The following is a 19,060-nucleotide window of genomic DNA, read 5'->3' as shown; positions in this document are numbered from 1 at the left end:
AGAGAGCGAACATGCAGGTAGATTCCTGGACCAGTCAATTAAAAAGAAATCCAATTCCAATTTAATTTGATAAAAGCTATTCTGGATTGTTAGACCTGACAGCCTTAGGGTAGTCACCCCTAACTTTTTGCCTGCCTCCCTCCAATTTTTGGACATTGTTTTTGCTGACTTCTAGACTCTGCGCACTTTACCACTGCTAACCAGTGCTAAAGTGCATATGCTCTCTCCCTTAAAACATGGTAACCTTGAATCCTACCTGATTGGACTATTAATCTACTTATAAATCCCTAGTAATGTGCACTCTATGTGCATAGGGCCGGTAGATTAAATGCTACTAGTGGGCCTGCAGCACTGGTTGTGCCACCCACTTAAGTAGCCCCTTTTCCTTGTCTCAGGCCTGCCATTGCAAGGCCTGTGTGTGCAGTTTCACTGTCACCTCGACTTGGCATTTAAAAGTACTTGCCAAGCCTAAACCTCCCCTTTCTCCACATATAAGTCACCTCTAATGTTGCCCTAGGTAACCCCTAGAGCAGGGTGCTGTGTGGGTGAAAGGCAGGACATGTACCGGTGTAGTTTACATGTCCTGGTAGTGTAAAACTCCTAAATTCGTTTTTGCACTACTGTGAGGCCTGCTCCCTTCATAGGCTAACATTGGGGCTGCCCTCATACAGTATTGAAGTGGTAGCTGCTGATCTGAAAGGAGTAGGAAGGTCATATTTAGTATGGCCAGAATGGTAATATAAATTCCTGCTGACTGGTGAAGTTGGATTTAATATTACTATTCTAGAAATGGCACTTTTAGAAAGTGAGCATTTCTTTGCACTTAAATTTTTCTGTGCCTTATAATCCACGTCTGGCTGGGCTTAGTTGACAGCTCCTTGTGCATTCACTCAGACACACCCCAAACACAGAGTACTCAGCCTCACTTGCATACATCTGCATTTTGAATGGGTCTTCCTGGGCTGGGAGGGTGGAGGGCCTGCTCTCACACAAAGGACTGCCACACCCCCTACTGGGACCCTGGCAGACAGGATTGAACTGAAAGGGGACCTGGTGCACTTCTGAGCCACTCTTTGAAGTCTTCCCCCACTTCAAAGGCACATTTGGGTATAAAACAGGGCCTCTGCCCTACCTCATCAGACACTTGCTGGAGAAGAAACCTGAACCAGAAACTACATCCTGCCAAGAAGAACTGCCTGGCTGCTCAAAGGACTCACCTGTCTGCTTTCTACAAAGGACTGCTGCCTTGCTGTTGGCCTGCTGCCTTGCTGAACTCTTGTCTGGCTGTGAAAGTGCTCTCCAAGGGCTTGGATAGAGCTTGCCTCCTGTTCCCTGAAGTCTCAGGACCAAAAAGACTTCTCTTTTTCACTTGGACGCTCCGTGCGCCGAAAACTCTGACGCACAGCTTGTTCCGCGGCGAGAAAAATGGCGCACACCGACGCTGATCGACGCAACGCCTCCGGGACGACCGGAACTTCGACGCACGGCTTCGCAAGGACAACGCCGCCCGACCTCTAGAGGAGAAATCGACGCGACGCCTGCCGTGAGATCGTAATTTCGACGCGCAGCCCCGCAGAACGACGCGCAGCCTGAAAACAAGCAGGAAAATCCACGCACAGACCCGGGACATCTGATAATCCCCACGATCCACAGAAAGAGACTGTCCGCGCGCCGGAAAACGACGCACGACTTCCCCGCGTGAAAAATAACGACGCAAGTCCGTGTGTGCTGGGGAGAAATCGACGCACACACCCTTTTTCCATGCCTCTCTTCTTCTGTGGCCCTCTGAGGAGATTTTCCGCTCCAAACCAGGTACTTTGTGCTGAAAGAGACTTTGTTTGCTTTTTAAAGTCTTAAGACATTCTTATATCACTTTCCAGTGATATCTCTACAAATTCGCATTGCAACTTTATTCTTTTTGACCTACAATTATCCTGATAAATATTATATATTTTTCTAAACACTGTGTGGTGTATTTTTGTGTTGCTATATGGTGGTATTGTATGATTTATTGCACAAATACTTTACACATTGCCTTCTAAGTTAAGCCTGACTGCTCGTGCCAAGCTACCAGAGGGTGGGCACAGTATAATCTTGGATTGTGTGTGACTTACCCTGACTAGAGTGAGGGCTTTTGCTTGGACAGGGGGTAACCTGACTGCCAACCAAAAACCCCATTTCTAACATGGATGAAGAGCGGGGTATAATAGTTAGCCAGCCCAAAGAGATTTCGCATTATAGTAAGTTATATACTGAGACAATGCAAGTGAATCTTTCACAAATTAACCAATATTTGGATTTAGAGGAGCTGCCAGGACTAGACCAAAGAGCAGAGAATATAGTAACGTCCCCTACCACGTGTACAGAAGTAGTAGCAGCAATACGGGGAGCTTCCAATGGTAAGACCCCCAGAGAAGACAGCCTCCAGGTGGAGGTTTACAACGTACTAGAGGGTCAAATTGTCAAAACATTAGTAGATCTTTTCAATTAAATATTAGAAGGAGCAGAGATCCTTTCCTCATTTTCAAGGGCTCTAGTGGTTAGCTTTGTAAAAAAGGATAAACCACCGGAAAATCTGAACTCATATCATCCGATTAGTCTTCTAAATCAGGACTATAAATTATTCACTAAAATACTGGCAGTTCGCACAGCACAGGTGGCGCAAGGGTTAATACATGAGGATCAATGTGAGTTCCTACCTGGCAGGCTGCCATCTACTAATACCAACTTTCTGGTCCAGGTGATGGATTATTTATCCTATAATCATTATCTTGCTGCGATCATAATGCTCGATGCCGAGAAGGCATTTGATCGAGTTTACTGGGAAGCATGGTTTACGGTCTTAGACAAATTTGGCTTCCCAGGAAAATTCACCTAGACACTACGAAGACTATATGCAGGGGCACAAGCTAAGATCTCTTTAAATGCACAAGTAGCAGAGCTGATATATTTATCAAGAGCTAAGCGGGAGGGCTCTCCTTTGTCCCCATAGCTGTTTACGTTTTTTATTGAGCCATTGGCAGCAGCGATCCCACAGGATCATTGTATACAAGCCCCGCTTCCTTTAGCACCCAAGGTGAAAGTATTTGCTGATGCTATGTTCCTGTATCTTTGTGTGGATCTAAATAATATTGATCGAGCTTTTTCAAAGATAAAGGCCTTCTCGGACTTGGGAGGATATAACATTAATCAGTCTAAATCAAAGGCTCTCTTATACAATGAAGAAATATTGGTTTTACCGAAAGATAATCAGGTGCTTTCCTCATCTTCTAGCCCTATTAGATATCTAGAAATGTATGTGTCTGATAATTTGGCAGGTTTGTGCCAGTTGAATTATATAAGGGTTTTTAAAAAGATTCATGGATTACTTTTGAAATGGCAGGAATCTAAGATGACAATTATAGGTAGGACTGCATTGGTCAAAATGATGACTCTCCCCATGCTACTTTTTGTTTTTTCTAGTATAGTACTGAGAGTCCCTAAAAAATTTGTGTTCGAGAGTTAGATTCACTGATGTATATGGAATCAAAAGAAACCTAGTCTACAGATAGAGAAGCTAATGTCTACAGTGGAAGATGGGGGGCTGTCACTCACCAATCTTCCAATGTACTATGAAGCTTCGGTTTTGGATTGGGTTTCAAGGGTGACACTAATACCAAACGCTAATTTCTATCTTGATCATATGTTGGCAGAAACTAACATACAGCTTTCAATATTTCTTAAATACCCCCACCTCCCGAAACAGGTAAGATTCAAACTACCGGCAACGATCCAGACTAGTATTTTGTTGATACAGGCTAAATATCAAATCTGCAAGATCCATCCGTCAATTAGACTTCGGGACGTATGGATGGTGGGCCTAAATCTTAGCCAAAGATATGTTCAGAAGTGCGAAGCAGCAGGGGTTAGGACTCTTGCTGATTTATTAATAGGTGATGGTATTAAAACATGGGCACAGTGCACAACAGGAAAAAACGATATTTCAGAAAGCCTTAGATTTTCCTATTGTCAGATTCAACACTTTTTACAAACAATGGAAAAAGTAATTGAAGGCCCTAATCTAGCTATTTCTCAAGCTTTCTATAATAGTCAAATGGGCATTGGCAAGTGGTATAGAATGCTCTTGGGAGGGTATTCAACCAAGGTAATTTTCCAACTTTTGGCTAAAGTAGAAACAATTACTGGGTATAAAGTAGGGATACAAAAATGGAGAAAGCATTATGAGATGTCACAAAAAGGACTTAGGGGGGTTAATTTAAAATGAAATCATTCTATTCTAAATGGCTGCTTTAATATACCCCCGCCAGAATAAAATAAATGCGACTAGAGGTATCAGGTCTGTGCCCACACTGCCTAACTATTCAAGGGGATTGGCTCCATATGTGTTTTTCCAGCACACACCTGACAGGATATTGGGAGAAGATCTTTCAAAAGATTTGTGGCATGATATCATATGAGTTAACCCCTAGTCGATTAGTGGCATTATGGGTTATTTCGCAATCTGCAGATCTATCTATTTCTTCTAAACAAGTCATATATGTGGATACTCTGATAGCCAAATCTTTGATTCTCCAGGCCTGGAAATCACCAAGGTCCCCTACATATGAGGCATGGGAGGCAAAGATTAAGACAACATGGGCAAAGGAAAAACTACATGCTCAATGGGTAGGAGCTGTGCAGAGATACCTGATTATCTGGGAAAGGAACATGGAAGTTAGGGAAGGACCAGGTCAGGAATGGGGAAGTAGAGGCTGAAACACAAGTCCCCTTCTATAGCTATAACTGTCTAAATAAATATTATTGGGAGATGTGTATTTGAAAGAATTGTGGCACATGGAATTGTTTTATAGACATTGTATGTTAAGATAAATTGTGATCATGTTTTGATATATGTGAATGTAATTTCACCTGTAGCAAAAAAACAAAATGCTCCTGTTTATAGTTACACTACACCCAACACAGGGGGTACTTAGAACATATCTTGGGGGAGACTTATATGTAGAAATATGATAGCTTAGGACTTTGGAAATACTTTTAATTCCAAAGTTGAATTTGGGGTTAACTTTAAATTAAAAGCAGCCAGCAAGGCAAGCCTGCCTTTAAAATGTCACTGGGCACGTCAGCAGTGTACCTTGGGGTGTATTACCTATGCTTGGGTCCCTAACCCGACATGCCCTACCATTTCCTAAGGACTTATAGGTAGGTTGGTATAGCCAATTATAATAGCCTAATTTGTATATCTGTTTTAATGAAAGCAGAGGCCCTGGGACTGTTTAGCGGTGCCCAGGGCACCATCAAAGTCAGAAAAACACCAGGACAAGTGAAAAATGGGGGCAAAAAGTTAGGGGGCTTCTACAATCAGCCCAGTTTTCCCATAGGCAGGTTTGTATTGAAGGTTTGTCAAGGATTATGGTACTATTGTAGCCTCCTGACAGAGCGGACTTCAAAGAAGCAGGAGAAGAAATTGGACAGATGAGATGTCATAACACCTTTGACACCCTGCAATAGGTGCTTTGCTCATCTTAAACTCAAAGCCCCTACTTTTAGCAAGGGATATATGGTCAACACAGGTACTTAAGAAAATGGATGACGGTCAGGATAACCAGTTGATTTTATTGGCAGACAACCACTGCCCTGAACAGCACTGGAGCACATAGAGAGGGGAGGCTTTGCTGTGGTTTGCCAACTGAAGAGGCTGAGACCTACATGTTTGCAAGACACTTCAAGGTTCAATCTCACCACAAGCCTCTTTGATGGCTTTTGCAGATGAGAGTGGAAATCCCTCTACTGTTGAAGAGATTCATCTCTCTACATGGTATGGATTTTCTAGTGGGGCACATATCTCTGACTCACCATGCAAATGCAGATGGCTTTTCCAGGCTCTTCGGCTTAGATGATGAGAATTGTCAAGGGACTGGTTGAGTTGCTCTTCATCTTTCATTTGAGGGGAAGGAGAGGCAATGTAGGAAAATGCCTCTTTTTGTATGGGCTCCCAAGTTTGTTTGGGACGGATTGGCTGATGCTGCTGATTTGTGATTATGGGGGTCATTCAGACCTTGGCGGACGGCGGAGGCCGTCCGCCAAGGTACCGCCGACAAATGACCGCACTGCGGTCAGAAGACCGCGCGGCCATTCAAACATTTCCGCTGGGCCGGCGGGCGCTCTCCAAAAGAGCACCCGCCGGCCCAGCGGAAATGCCCCAGCAACGAGGACGCCGGCTCAGAATTGAGCCGGCGTAGTTGCAGGGGTGCGACGGGTGCAGTTGCACCCGTCGTGTATTTCAGTGTCTGCAAAGCAGACACTGAAATACTTTGTGGGGCCCTCTTACGGGGGGCCCTGCAGTGCACTGCAGGGGCCCCGCGGCACCCCCTACCGCCATCCTGTTCATGGCGGGTTTCCCGCCATGAACAGGATGGCGGTAGGGGGTGTCTGAATCCCCATGGCGGCGGAGCGCGCTCCGCCGCCATGGAGGATTCAATGGGGCAGCGGTAAACCGGCGGGAGACCGCCGGTTTACCCTTTCTGACAGCGGCTGAACCGCCGCGGTCAGAATGCCCTTGGGAGCACCGCCAGCCTGTTGGCGGTGCTCCCGTGGTCGGTGACCCTGGCGGTCACCGGCCGCCAGGGTCAGAATGACCCCCTATGTGTACTGACACACTGATAAACCAGCCTCAAGTCATGTTCTTTGACCCCTGAAACAAGTTGAAATTGGCTACATTCCTGATAGTCATATTTAACTTACCTGTAGGTATACCCATGGCCTGTAAGTTCACTTGTTGACTACAGCACATATTGTATCACCATTAAAGTGACAATACAGAGCATGCTTCCAGACCTAGTCTTGCAGCATGTGTAGGCAATTTGACCTGGCAAAAAAAACAGGAGTAAAGCTACATTTTTATTATTTATCTCACCCCTAAAATAGACCCTTCATGCCCATAGTGCATGATACATAAAGTTTACAATGCACAATATATGTACTTATACTTCACATGCCCTAGCAGTGAAAAACTCTCCAAAGTAATTTTTCACTTTAGTAAGGCAGGCTCTCTCCCCCATAGAAAAATTCTAACACCTTACAATTCATAGCTTCAGTTTGGGAATAGCTAAAACAAGAATTCAATGACTCATTTTAATAGCAATTTAAAATCCAACCTAATGGTCTTGTCAGAGTTTATCCTGATATTTTGGCAATGACATATTCAGAAAGTTGTCCTTGGAATGCCTGAGCCAAATGCTTCTTTCTGTCAGTGATCAGTGTCACCTGCCTATAAATGGCTCTCCGTTGGTAAGATGTTTATTGCTCCCAGATAGTGGAAAAAGGGCTTGGGTGTGAGGTTGATCAGCTCCTGCTTGAACCCAGGACTGAGAGGAAGACTCCAAGAATCTGCTGATTGACCTCCTGTTAAGGTATAGGGACACACATGCTGCAAGAAGCTCAATTTCTTGAAGAGCCCAGCTAACCATTTCCAACTAGACCTGCCCGAACCCCATGGAGTGAGTCCTAAACTCTAAACTCTAAATGTTTTCCGTAAGGTCCTGGTACCCTTCTATAAGTGCCAGAGTGTTCTCCTCCTACCTACTTAGAAACGTTTCCAAGGATTTTTGCTTGGAGAACCAAAGAAATACTGCTACCAACCTGCCAAATTATCCAGATAGAGGTGAGTTGTTTCTGGGCCAAAGATCCAGGGAACATCCTGGTGTGCAAATGTTGAATTTCTCCAGCTTGTATCTTTCCCATCATAAGTCAATGGCTTCATTAAGACTTACTCTGATCGCTATTTAGCCTGTCAAATCCATCTCAGTCACTTCCTGCTATATTGCCCCAATTTGAATTTTTGATTTGCATTTGAGAGATTAGGACCTAGTTCACAGAAGCAAACGTACTCTTTTGTCTAAGTTTACTATTTTTTGGTATTCAGAAAATACAAGATTAATTTTACTGAGAGACGTTTTATGACTGTGGAGACGCTCCACTTGTGATGGCTTCTCTGGTCATAAAAAGATAGACCTGTCTTGTCTTTTTATGTGCAGAGTTCACCTACCTGACCGTGAGTCTCTGTAGACATAAAATTACTATTAGTAAAATTAAACTCATAGTTTGTGAATAGAAAAAAATAGCAAACTAATTCAAAAGTGTAAGTTTACCTTTGTGAATAAGGCCCCAAATCTGAAGGCAAAACTTCTCACCGGGACAAACTTGTTCTCTGTATCCAACACATGCTCCGTCATGGTTGGCGATAAGCCTTACCATGTCTCTGTATAGCATGTCCAGTTGTATGTGGTTGTGTTTTCTGCTTTTTGGAGATAGTTCCATCTAAAGTTTTAAAAATTATGGTGGTCATTCCAACCTTGGCCGTAAAAGCCGCTTACCGCTGTCAGAAGACCGCCAACATACCGCTGCGGCCGCGGTAAACCGCCACGGTCATTCTGACCCACAACAGGCAAACCGCCAAAATGCAGACATCCACAAAAGTCCGCCACACCAAAGGCCAGCGAGAAACTGGCGATGACCAAACCTCCACCGTCACGCCAACAGAAATACACCCACACTATCACGACCCACGAATCCACGCGGCGGTCTTTCAACCGCTGAAATCCATTGGCGCTCAAAATACACACACATTTACAAAACACATCCACATTGGACAAATCGAAAAACACACACCTGATACACATACACACACCACTCCCACACACCCAATACAATATAAAACACACACCCACATCACCCACAAACCCCCACTTCTACAGAATCGGGACCACGCACTGAGAAAAAGAAAACTGAGCACCCAGACGCGCATTTAACTTTCACCCAGCAATATTTCCACACACTTCACACAACACACCAGTACACATCACCACACAATCCACCCCACACATCACCCACACCACCCCATGGCACCGCAAAGACACCCCAGGTTCTCTGAGGATGAACTCAGGGTCATGGTGGAGGAAATTGTACGGGTAGAGCCACAGCTCTTCGGGACACAGGTGCAGCACACCACCATTGCCAGGAAGATGGAGCTATGGAGCAGAATAGTCGATAGGGTCAACGCTGTGGGACAGCACCCAAGAAATAGGGACAACATCAGGAAGCGGTGGAACGACCTACGGGGGAAGGTGCGTTCAATGGTATCCAGGCACAACATCGCACCACCTCCTCCCCCAGAATTTACAATATGGGAGGAGCAAGTCTTGGCGATCCTGCATCCTGAGGGCCTCGCAGGAGTATCTGGAGGAATGGACTCTGTTAAGTCTCATCTTCACTACTTCATCCCCCCCACCCCACCAGCATGCCAACTCATACCCCCACCCTCACCCCCATCACATCCTGCTCCTTGCAAATGTCTCTACATCACAGCCCACCCATCCCAACACCAAGCCCTGCATGCGACCACAAAGCATGGACACCCATCACCAAAGCATGCCCACTGCACATACCCATCCCCCACCAAATCACTGTCACAAAAGCCCCCACACGGGAATGCCAGCACTGGGGTACAAGGGCACTTACCCATTACACGCTATGGCACACACAAATGCAATAACCATACTTTTATACCCCTGCAGGACCTGAACGCCACGTCACTGCGCAGGAGGGTCCAAAAATGTCCACTCCACCCCCAGAAGAGGCCCACAGTGAGGACAGCACCTCTGTCGACCTGGATCTAGATGACCAGCCCGGCCCATCGGGACCTCGGGACAGTTGGTTCCCCTCAGACAGCCACAGCCCATAGCAGACCTTCCCCCCTCTGGCAACACCAGCACAGCACCCACCCAGCAAGCCCATCCCTCAGTCCCCAGGACACGTCAATCAGCGGTGTGTCCACCACTACAGGGCACCCAGGTTAACCCCCCACCCCAACAACAACAGGGACCTGGGAGCAGTGGTAGTGGGCACATGGTCCAGGGGACAGAAGCACAGGGAAACAGGGGAACTGGGAGGGCTGCTGTGCGACGGGGGGGACAGGCCCAGGGAACCCACTCTCCACGAGGCCCTCTCCTCCATCATGGGAGCCTACCACCACTCCCAGGAGACGATGGCGACGGTCCTGGCTAGGTTTCAGGAGATCCAGCTTCTGCAGGAGGAACAGTATTTGGGGTTCAGGGAGGAACTACGAAACATCAGTTCCGCCCTGGCCACCATTGTAGGGGCTCTGAATCAGGTAGTCACCACATTGCGGGACACTGTGGCAGGACAAAGGGCCCCTGACACTAGCATGGACCAAGAACTGCCTACCACCTCCGCCGGCGCTAGTGGACAGGAGGCCCCGCCATAGGACCAACAGGCCACCAGCACCCCACCCCCTGCAGAAGTAGAACCACCCCGCAAGCGGGCCCTGAGATCCAGGAAGAAGACAGAGTAAGATGCCAAACCCCCGCCAGGAAAGGATACCTCCCTGATTGTCATCCCACTGTCCCACATTGACACCCTGTCCATTCTTATACTGCCCATGCTCCACTTTCCACAGGCATTTGGACATTGCACCTGTGAGACTAACAGTCTGGACTCTGCCATGGACAATCCTCCACCATCACCCCTCACCGACTTGCAAACACCCACCAATATAAGACACTGAAATAAACAGTTATTCGACAAAACAATCAGGAGTCTGGCTGTGATTTTGTACTAATGTATTAGACATTACCGTTTCAAAATGCATATTTACATTGTGATGCCAACATACCACTGTCACACAGCTGTAGTCCATGAGGAAACAAAGCAGATGTCACGCAGTATGGCCCACATCTCTGAAATTGGAAGGGAAAGTCACAACTCAGTTACCATACACAGGGGGAAAAGTTCAGACAGTAGAGAGGTAGTAGGGGTTAAGTATATGTAATATGACGGGTTGGACTCTTACCTGTGTGTCATTGAAAATACTGCTGTATTACTGTGTTCCTGTTGTCTATGTCGTCCTCTTCGGCTTCCTCTTCTTCACTCTCCACAGGCTCCACAGCTGCTACAACACCACCATCTGGACCATCCTCCTGCAGAAAAGGCACCTGGCGTCGCAAAGCCAGGTTGTGAAGCATACAGCAGGCCATGATGATCTGGCACACCTTCTTTGGTGAGTACAATAGGGATCCACCTGTCATATGGAGGCAGCGGAACCTGGCCTTCAGAAGGCCGAAGGTCCACTCGATCACCCTCCTAGTTCTCCCATTGGCCTCATTGTACCGTTCCTCTGCCCTTGTCCGGGGATTCCTCACTGGGGTCCGTAGCCATGACAGGTTGGGGTAACCAGAGTCACCTATTAGCCACACACGGTGCCTCTGGAATTGACCCATCACGTAAGGGATGCTGCTATTCCGCACGATGTAGGCGTCATGCACAGAGCCAGGGAACTTGGCATTAACATGGGAGATGTACTGGTCTGCCAAACACACCATCTGTACATTCATCGAATGATAATTCTTTCTGTACACTTGTTCACTCCTGCTGGGGGGTACTAAAGCCACATGTGTCCCATCAATGGCACCTATGATGTTGGGGATATGTCCAAGGGCATAGAAATCACCTTTCACTGTAGGCAAATCCTCCACCTCAGGGAAAACAATGTAGCTCCGCATGTATTTCAGAAGGGCAGACAATACTCTGGACAACACCTTGGAAAACATAGGCTGGGACATCCCTGATGATATGGCCACTGTTGTTTGAAATGACCCACTTGCAAAGAAATGGAGTAATGACAGCACCTGCACTAGAGGTGGGATCCCTGTGGGTTGGCGGATGGGTGACATCAGGTCTGGCTCCAGCTGGGCACACAGTTCCTGAATAGTGGCTCGGTCAAGCCTGTATGTCAGTATGACATGTCTTTCCTCCATTATCGACAGGTCTACCAGCGGTCTGTACACGGGAAGATTCCTCCATCTCCTCGCATGTCCCAGCGGACGGTGCCTATGTAGGACAACAGCGAGCACAGAGTCAATCAGCCCACAGGTACGTAACCACAGTTTGCACAAAACACAATTCCCAATGCATTGAATGGTTTGTAGGAGTGTTGATGCAAGGCCTAGGTATGTGTGACGCAGTTAAAAGTAAGCCATGTGGGCCCTTGAAATGGCGGCTGCCTGACCTGTGAAGTGTGACAATGGGATGTGAGGTCAATGCGCTGGCGTGGCACACCGTGGCGGTAGGCGGTCGAAGACCGCGGAGCAAAGCAGCATTGGTTAACATTGAACCCTATGGGTCTCAGGAGCCAATGACGATGTGCGCCGGCGGTCGTGGTACGCACCGCCGCGGTACGCACCGCCGTGGGCGTGACCGCCATTTTCTATCAGCTTAATCACTCGATACCTGATCTTCGACAGGAGAGGACCTACACTGCAAGTGCTGCTGTGACATCGGTCTGGAAGAGACAATGGCTCATGCGACTGGGGAAGGGCCCCTGCCTTCACTGCTCAGGAATTGGAGAAACTCGTGGATGGGGTCCTCCCCCAGTATGCGCTACTCTACGGTCCTCCAGACCAACAGGTAAGTACACTGGGACCATGCTTTGTGGCCAATGCCTGTGTTGAGTCAGGTGGATGAAAGATGGTGGGGAGGGGAGCGAATGAGGCATGCATCAGACGACGGATGACAGGATGTGCCACATGGCAAGGGTAGTGATCGGGGGCCACTCACATTGAGGGTGAAGAAGGTGATGACTCTTTTTCTCCCCCTGTACATTTCACAGCGCCCACCAGAAGATAGACATTTGGCGTGCCATCGCCATGGACGTCCGGGCCCTGGGGGTCCACCACAGACAGGGCACCCACTGCCGGAAGAGATAGGAGGACATCCGACGCTGGAGCAGCAAGACGGCGGAGGCTCAGCTGGGGATGGCCTCCCAACGTGGGAGGGGTGCCAGTTGTACTTTGACCCCCCTGATGTCCCGGATCCTGGCGGTGGCCTACCCTGATTTGGATGGGCGCGTGAGGACATCACAGCAGACACAAGGGGGTGAGTACGACCTCATTCTGCTGACTTTGCGCGCAGTGGAGGTGTCTGGGTGGGGGAGGAGGGCTGTGGGTATCTCTAGACCAGGGCGATTTCTGTAGGCTAGGCCCCTCTGTAAGGCATGGCCCTGTGCCCCCGCCCCCCACCTCTGTAGGGTGCCAAGAACAGTTATCCATGGCCCTGTGTCATCTATGTGTGCAGTTGTCGTCCATAGGCTTGTAGGCCATGTACCACGGATTGAGTAGTGGACCCCAGGTGCGCGGCGTAGTGCAGGGGGCTTCTGTGTCTGTCCTCTCCGCCAACGGTGTCGCCAATGCATGCACTCAACATGTCTTTATTTCCCCACCCCCCCTTTTTTGTGGTCTTCCTGTTCATGTGTGCATTAGCATCATCAGGCGGAGGAGAAGTGGCATCGGAGCACGAGGGAGCTGCTTCCCACATGGCCCTGGAGGGCCATGCAACGGATTCCGAATACACCAGTGGGACGGAAGGCGAGGGGAGCTCCACAGCGGGGACTCGTGCAGACATTAGTGACACGGACTCGTCCTCTGAAGGGAGCTCCCTTGTGGTGGCGGCAACATCCGTGCCCCCGCACCAACAGGTACAGCCGCCACCCAGCGCACCAGCACTGCCCTCCCAGCAGCCCCTCAGCGTTTGCCCCGTGCCCGCTCACCCAGGAAGGTGGGCATCTCCTTCGCCCCAGGCACCTCAGGCCCTGCCCCTGTTACCCCTGCTGCCCTCAGTGAGGAGGTCATTGACCTCCTGAGGACGCTCATTGTTGGGCAGTCTACCCTTTTGAATGCCATCCAGGGTGTAGAAAGGGAGGTGCACCAGAGTAATGCATACCTGGAGGGCATTCATTCTGGTCAGGCTGCCCATCAGCGATCATTCAACACTCTGGCCTCAGCACTGATGGCAGCAATTGTCCCTGTCTCTAGCCTCCCCCCTCCAACTTCCTCCACCAATACCCTATCACCTGTACCGCTGCCTATCCCAGACACACCATCCGACCAGCCTGCACACACCTCAACACCCAAGGGAAGCTCATCCAGACATAAGCACCACACATCACACAAGCAACATCCACATAAAGACATACCAACACCCACTGCCTCCACTGTGTCCCCCTCCTCCTCGTCTCCCTCCTCCCTCCCTGTCACGTCTCCACTCACACCTGCATGCACAACATCTTCAGCCACTACATCCATCACCAGCACACCCACCAGAACCCCCCGCACACGTGCAGTCACCACCCCCACTACATTTTTCACGTCCCCTGTGTCCTCTCCCACTGTGTCGGTGACCCCCTCTTCCAAGCTACACAAACGCAGGCAGCCACCCACCCAACAGCCATCCACCTCACGACAGCATCCAGCCCAAGCACCTGCACCCAAAGACACCAGACTGAAGACTCCTACAACCACAACCTCTTCCTCCACTCCCATACCCACTACACCTACCTGTCCCTCTGTTCCTAAATTGGTTTTCCTTTCCAAACTTGACCACTTTCCAACGACTCCCCCACCCCGTCCATCTCATAAGACTCCAGTCAGCACCTCAGCCACCACAAAAGCTGGACCTGTAATGACAGTGTGCCATGGACTGTGGAGTCCCCCACCCTCAAGGGCAGCCAGTTCAGTAAGGAGCCAAGGCACGGCCAGCCCACCGTGGTAAAACATCCGAAGATTGTCAGTGGCTGGCACGAGAGGCCGAAGACAAAAGGGACCAAAATCCCTACCATGGCTCCGGCAGGAAGTGTGGTGCCACCTGGCACACCGCCAAAGGTGGGGAAGGGCCACAGGCGAACAGGGAAAGCTGGGAAGGGCAGCACGCCCGACAAGTCCGCCAGCAGCCCAGCTGGCCAGGATGGCCCCGCCTGCCCCATCCCAGGTGGGCAGGAGGACACCCATAAGCCCAGTACTGCAGCCCAGGAGGGCCTCGCCAGCCACACGACAGATGGGCAGGAAGGAACCGCCAGCCACAGGTCAGGTGGCGAATGACCTCCATGCCATGGCCGGATCCGCTGAGCTGGACACTCATCCGATGCACCGCTGCACTGGGCACCGCCGTCTCAAGCACTGCTGAACTGGGCCCTTCATCTCAAGCACCGCTGAACTGGGCCCTTCATCTCAAGCACCGCTGAACTGGGCCCTTCATCTCAAGCACCACTGAACAGGGCACCGCCGTCTCAAGCACCGCTGAACAGGGCACCTCTGTGTCATGCAGGGCTGCACGAAGCACTCTGGGCACCAGTCCCCCTCCAGAACCAGTGGAGACTGTTATCCACTTGTGAGACTGTGGCTTTGTACTCCCCAGGATGTACCAGTGGGCAACCCACCCACTGTAGAGACTTGAGAGACTGTGGCTTTGCACTCCCCAGGATGTAACAGTGGGCATACCACCCAATGTAGAGACTTGAGAGACTGTGGCTTTGCACTCCCCAGGATGGAACAGTGGCCATGGAGGCCCCTCGTGGATCTGGCGTCGTGGACTCATCTGGCTGAGGTGCCCCACCTTCCCTTCCCCCTGAGGTGCCTGTAGTTTTGCTATCTGATGCCCCTGCAGTGTTCTCTCCGTTGGAGTCAGGTATCCTGTGTGGGCTTTGCCCATGTGATTTGGGCCCAGTGGTCCACGGACAATGCCTGCTACAATGATCGGACTTTAAAATGTATGTATATAAAGGTTTTAGATGTGTGATATATTTTTAAGCCAGTGATACAATATATTCCAATGTTTAGAATCATTTCCTTTTGTCTTTGCATTCTTCCGGGGGATTTGGGGGGTGTAACTCTGAGTTGTTGCTATGCATTGATGTGTGTGTTGTAGTGGGTGAGGGTGGGGGTGGGTGTGTTGCGTATGTGTGTCCCCGTAATTTTTTCCCTCCCCCCTCCCCTGTGTCGTAGGTGCAGTACTCACCGTTGTCTTCTGCGCCGGCGTTCGTGCTCCTGGTAGAGGAGCAGGTAGACAATCGCTGGGAGGATGTGGAGTTCGGGTTCCATGCTGTCCAGATTCCTCGTGGGGTGTATGGAGGTGAGCGTTTTCCGTTCGAAATGGCTGTTTCCGCCGTGTTTTTATCGGCGGGGCTACCGCCCCGGAAAAGGTGGCAGATTGGTAGGTTGTGATGGGGAGGGCGGTACATTGACTCTCGCCTGCCTGTTGGCGGTGACCGCCGTGCTGTTTGTTTGTCCCGCCGTGGCGGGCGGTGTGTTGAAGTGGCGGTCTCTGTTGGCGGTTTCCGCCAGGGTCGGAATTCCATTTTTTTTACCGCTAGACTGTTGGCGGTTTAGCCGCCGCTTTAACACCGACCGCCAAGGTTAGAATGACCCCCTATATCTCTAGTTTCCCCTCGTTGCATTTTTTTTTGCTTTGGTGTCTAATTTTTTCAGTAACATATACTCTATTTTTATAAACTGAAATGGAATTTGTATTATGTTGTGTTTTCGACTTTTAACTGTTCGATACTTCTAAATGCTTCACACAGTTTCCTAAGTTAAGCCTGTCTGCATTATGCCATAGATACCAGGGCTTTAGTTTAAACTCAGGTTTAAATTACTGAACGCTTTAGTGGACCTGAAAATGTTAGTGTCATTGTCATTCATTGTAGCCTACCATCAACCTGAACTATTAATATACTTTCTCATAGCAACTTAACTTTAAAACTCTATGCACCAAGGTCATTCCTGGGGGGCTCTGCTCTCAGAGCTGACCCCTGACCCCCCAATTTCTCCACTGGGGTCCGCAACCCCCTCTCAACCCTCTGTCTAGACTTATGCACCCCCTCACTGGGAGTAGTACTGCTAGACACCAGAACTGGTGGGACGCTGGCTGCAGCCGCCCGCCCCACGTTCTCCTGACACTGTGGGGTCTCCCTCAACAAATGGCCCTATGGAACATGCAGGCTCCCCTCCTGGTGTTCCCTCATGGAACCCTCCAGGACCTGGGACCGGATCTCGGGCACCTTGGGCCTCAACCCATCCCCATTCCTTCTCCTCTGAGACTGACTGGGGTGCCTAACTCATCCCACTACACTGTGACCTACCTGGGGCACTACAATCCTTTCCTATCTCACCTGGTTGGGATCTACCTAGACCACTCCTCTCAGGAGCACCCCCCAATGCCTCTTCAGACTCTCTGTTACTCACCCAAAGGTCTGCCTCCAGTGTAAGTTCCCTGGGGTCAGAGAACTCACACTCCACCGGGTGTTGGCGTAGCTCTGGAAAATAAGGACTAGACATATGCTCTCCAGAAATTACATCACTCAGCTCCTCACATGAATTAACCAAAGTACCCTTCACCCAACCACCCAGTGACTCTGCTTTGAAAAATCATCCCACATCACCCTCCTGAGACTGGTGAGACAGTACCTGACTGTCTCTGACACTCAACCCCTCTCCTTGTCACTCTCACCTAGAGTCAGTGGAGTGTCCTTCCCACCAGTAGGAATATGACTCCCCATGCCAGTTCCCCAATCCACCCCAGGGACCCTGTGCATCACTGGAGCTACCTCATACCCCTGAACCTCCTGGCATGTGTTAACTCCCTCCTTCAAGCAGGGCACCACATCTCTGGGCATGTGTATTTCTTCAGCAGCACTAGATATAAAATTGATGCTGCCACCATTCCAGCTGGACTCAGCCCTCCTGACTGCCAGCTCTTCCAGTTTTAGCTCATAAGTCCCTTTTCCACTCGTCGAACTCCCTTTGCATCCTCCACTTTTCTGCCTCCAACCAGCGAGCCCTTTCTGCCTGTCTGTCCTGCACATCTTTAGGAGTCAGACCCTTAAAGGGCCTACTGCTACCACTCCTGGAGACCCTCCCTCCAGGTGTAACAGGTACCTCTAATACAGCATGGTGTACACTCTGCACTTTCCCATCCACATCTTCTGTGTGCCCCCAGCTTCCTTGGCTGTCACCCAGGCCCTCAATGCCTCTTGCAGCTCCCCCTTCCTGGCGTAGCTCCTAATGGGACAGGCAAGATCTTCACAGAACTGTTTCAATTGAGCAACCGAGTACCTCTTCAGTTTCCCTAATTCAAACACAGCTCCAGCTGTTGCATCTCCAGAGTGAGACATGATGGCAACAAGTGCAAAGTTTCAACGGCAGAAAACAAGTTCCCAATGAAGTAAAAATAATCAGTCAAGGGATCAGCAAAATCATGGAAGTAGAACAAAAAGGAGTCCCAAAGAGAAAATGAAAGATCACCAAACAAGTAGTATGTGGTCACGTAGTGGTCTGAGATCAAAACAGTAGTGTACACTTAATCACTGTATGTCAAGTACAAATACAAGTCCAAATCCCAACCACTGATCACCAATGTTAGAAATGGGGTATTTGGTTGACAGTCAGGTTAACCACTGTTCAAGCAAGGACCCTCACTCTAGTCAGGGTAAAAGAGATTCACCCTCAGCTAAACCCTGCTCAGCCCCTTGGTAGCTTGGCAGAGCAGTAGGCTTAACTTCAGAGTGCTAGGTGTAAAGTATTTGTACCAACACACACAGTAGCTTAATGAAAACACCACAAAATGACACAACACCAGTTTAGAAGAATATGAAATATTTATCTAAACAAAACAAGACCAAAACGACAAAAATCCGACATACACAAGTCAAGTTATGACTTTTTAAAGTTTAAACTCAAAAATAGTGCTTAGAAACACAAAATGCTTCAATGAGGTGTTAACACGGTGTCGTGACAGAGTCGTTCCCAACAAGCCGACACCAGCGGCGCCAGACCCACATGTACAGTACCTTTGGTGAAGAATGAAAACAAGTCGAGGCACAAGTCGGGAATCGCGGCGTCTGTGGGAAACATTGAATCCGTGCACTTCGAGCGTCATCGGTCACGATGTGGTGCGGCGACTTCCACGGAGTCACGAAGTTCAGTGGGGCTGCAGCGGCGTCGGTCCTGCGAAGGTCATCGCGTTCCAGCGAAGATCACGGAGTCAGTTGCAGGCGGCGTCACCGGATTCAGCAGCTGCGTCAGTCCGAAGTAGTCCAAAGTCGATTTCCTCCAGAGACTCCAGGTGCTGGCAGATAGAAGTCTTTCCTGTCCCTGAGACTTCAAACAACAGGAGGCAAGCTCTAAATCAAGCCCTTGGAGATTTCTTCACAAGATGA

This window comes from Pleurodeles waltl, chromosome 2_1, assembly GCF_031143425.1.
Source record: "Pleurodeles waltl isolate 20211129_DDA chromosome 2_1, aPleWal1.hap1.20221129, whole genome shotgun sequence".
Lineage (NCBI taxonomy): Eukaryota > Metazoa > Chordata > Amphibia > Caudata > Salamandridae > Pleurodeles > Pleurodeles waltl.
Note: the sequence above shows the minus strand (reverse complement) of the source record.